The sequence below is a fragment of the Ctenocephalides felis genome, unplaced genomic scaffold (assembly GCF_003426905.1).
Source record: "Ctenocephalides felis isolate EL2017-DRISC unplaced genomic scaffold, ASM342690v1 CF-g0.4_SCAFFOLD_01170, whole genome shotgun sequence".
Taxonomy (NCBI): Eukaryota; Metazoa; Arthropoda; class Insecta; order Siphonaptera; family Pulicidae; genus Ctenocephalides; species Ctenocephalides felis.
The window spans coordinates 29,627,941-29,631,717 of NW_020537324.1; positions in this window are offsets into that span (position 1 = coordinate 29,627,941).

The following is a 3,777-nucleotide window of genomic DNA, read 5'->3' on the forward strand; positions in this document are numbered from 1 at the left end:
AAAATACTAGGTGTTAACGTGTTTGTTCGTTTTTAATTATGTATAATAAATCCACTCGGAATACTTTTGATTATTCATGAATTAATTTATATCTTATTGATTAAGTCGATTATTTGCACATATCGGAAAGTTCATGTAACTTGCCTCAAGGCTAAATACCAATACCAACTAGTTTAAAACACTTCACTAGCTTTATTCTATTTAGCTAGAGCAGAGCGTCCATGTTTGTGTACAATACTAAAATTCATAAATTTGTTTTTTATGATAATTATTATTTTAATTTCCCGTAGGGTAAGTTATAGTAATCGCAAAAAAAATTGTTTCAAAAGTTTCTGAATATTTTAGAAAAAAAATGCATCTATGTATATGTATGTTTGGATACAATTTTTTGTCCACGATTTCGGGCACACGGATCAACCGATTTGAATGATTAAAAAACATTTGATTCCTATTCATGGAAAGTTATGCTTATTAGTTTTTGGCGAAGACAGGTCTAGCCGTTTCGAAAATACGGGACAAAAAGTGCCAAAATCTGTAGTTCAGTTTTTGATTGAACGAAACGCTCGATTTGAATGATTTAACATTTTGCTGGTTGTGACAAAGTGAAGAACTGAACAAATTTTTGGAAAGGCAGGTTTAGCAGTTTCGGAGATACAGAGGAAAAAGTAAGAAATTTGCGGTCAAAAATGATCATTAGACATATGCCAATCAAATTATCAGATATTTTATAAAGATTTAAAAAATGACTATAATTTTATTACGATTTTTTGGGTTCCGTACCAAGACTTTTAAGTTGCAAAGTTTTCTTGTAAGTATTCAAACAAATATCAAAATTTGCAGCATTTTTTTAAAAATTTTCATAATATACAAAGTTCTATACTTAAATATAAATTTTAAATTTAAAATAAATTTTTAAAATGCATATATAATTCATTTGCATCATTTTAAACGAAAGAAATATATCCTCATATAGTTTCGGCATGTTAATGTAAACATTCTCAAGTGTTTCATACGATAAGATCGTCGCTATATACTTTGAGCGATAGTAAATATATAGTATTTATTATAATTATCTATTTTTATTATTTGAAAGTGTTTAAAACGATTGTTATTAATCATTGATCAATATTGATTGATTACTGATTTTTTTTGTCGGGTATTTAATTATGGTACGGAAAGATCCAACACTTTGCCTTAAGGCACGATGCCCTAGTTATTTTATTATTTTATTAGAGACCAAGCCTCCAGAGAAAATAGTTAACTGTCTCTTTTGTTGAATATTTGCATGATGCGGTAGTCACAAATTGTCAAAAAGCTATTCAGTTCTTTACAGTTCTATCGAGTCATTTACATTATATCAACTTTTAAATTCTAACCTCCAAATGGCACATGTTGATGCAACTTGCCTTAAGGCAAAATGCCGCCTAATACTGTTGTCGTTAGTATTATCTTCACCTCCTGTTTGTGGGTCAATTTCGCGTCGATTTCGCGCCGCGCGTACTTACTTTCATAGCTCATCGTGTTATGTAGCTGATGTTCTGTATCGTATTCCTTTCCGTATAAAATCCTCCGGCATTCGATCCGTTCAAAGCATTTCAGGTCAGAGATAAGCGAATGCCAGGAATGAGACTAATAAATAAAACAGATGTTTTGCATATCGAACCAATTTAATATATTGTATCTCATATATTCGGAGTATACCGGCAGGCCGGCAGCAACGTGCATATATAATCATGTGATGGATCAAAGTACTTTTGTGTTTGTGGGATCAATCACTTTCTATCTAGATCGGCAAACGCTGTCTTGGCGAAAAATATGTTAAGGGAAATAATTATTCTAACAATATTTGACAGAACCTGCTAGCAATTTTCAATGCATCATTTTTGCAAAGAAACATCAAATAAAAAGCTATGCATTTTTTATTTGATGTTTGCGATCAGAGCTCAAGGGTCCTATAAGTTGTTGTGATAAATCACTTGTAAACTGAATTAGTTTTTTTATAGATGTCAAGCCATTCAATTGTCGCATTTGTATGGTATGACTTTTATCTTTTAAATTAATGTGATAGTAATGAATTTTTGTATTGATGCAGCAATGCCGGGTAAAGGCTATATTTATTAGGAAACATATTGTATCTACATTTCCAAGTGGGAATCGATGTCACTGCTGCTTGACATCAGACTGCTCGAAGCGGGTATCGAACTCGGGAACCTCTGATTCAGATCCTCAAAAATCTAAATTCTGAGCAAATAAGTCAAAGTCAAATTTGAGATTGACTTTCTGCGTTCATTTTTGTTTTTGTTTTTAAAATGCGGAAATAAGTTTAGGTAATCCAAAGACGCAGTGCAAATATTTATTTTATTATTAATAATAATTTAATAAAATTACTTACTTTTTATACTACTTTATATACAAATCATAAGTCTAACATAACATGTGCAGACAATTAGCCTAAAAGAACAGTTTATAACAATGGCGTATATTTTGCCTTGTAATTTATCATGGTTAAATAATTAATTATATAAAATCCCGGTAGACCGAAATCTAATTGCTCGCAAATACTACCCTAAAAATTTAAATCCTATTTTATATGAGCACATATGGTAATATAAAACTTGTTTGCGTGGGTAGGTAAATGAATGCAGGGCCAAAGTTTCGAGATATGCATATATATTTGTATAATATTAGTAATTAGAAAATATTTTTTTCAAATATTTTTTGTAAACAGAACTCTTATTTTAACGCATTGAAAGATTTTATTCAGTATATTCGAAAACAAATCTAACCTAACTAAAACAAAATACGAAAGAGAGAGGAAAATTCAATACAAGAACGAAAAAGATTTCTCAATTTTTTTTTATTTTTCCTTATAATTATGCTTTGCATATATTGTTATACATATTTATTATACTCATTGTTTAAATGTTTACGACAATAAAAGTCGTTTTGAACGAATTGCGGATGTGGGAGTTCTTTAGTATGATTTAATTTTATATTTATATTATATTACATTTTTATATTTACGGACATTATTGCAGAATTTACCCGTAGACAAATGCTCAATTTACCATGCGATTTATTTTTTTCCAAACTAATTAGTTATTTAACAAAATTATTGCTCATGAAAAAATGACACAACCGTACCCAAACTTTCCTGATTAGTATAGAATTTTATAAAATGATAATGCATAAAGTATTCGTAAAACATGCTTGTTTTCTTATACAGATTAGTATTAGCAGAATTAATAAATTAGCAATATTTTTTAAACTATACGATTCGTATATACATTCAACTTTAAACCTTTGTACTCAATAAATATACATACATTTTGAGCCTTAGTTTAATTTTGCTTAAATCTTTATGAGGGCTGCTCTATAAATTATTTTAAGATACATATATACGTATAATCAATATATTTCATGTATTTCACATATAAATAATACTGCAATAAACAACTTACTATAATTAAAGTATTGTTGCAAAACTTCCACCTGTTTTTGATATTATACACAGTTAATGTTGTGCAAATTTTTTTACATATAGACATTCTTTAGTAACATTTTGGTAATAATAATTTTGGCCTATTTTTGTCCGGCTTTGAATTCAACAGCCCTTAAATAAAATTTTTAAGTACATTTACATTTCTATATCTGTCAAACTGAATTATATAATTTCATCTGCCAAACATTTACTCTATCTTGTATTATTATAATTTCTGGTACATCTCGGCTGCTCTTCGGCAACAGTAATGTAGGCATTATATTTTTCTTGTTATA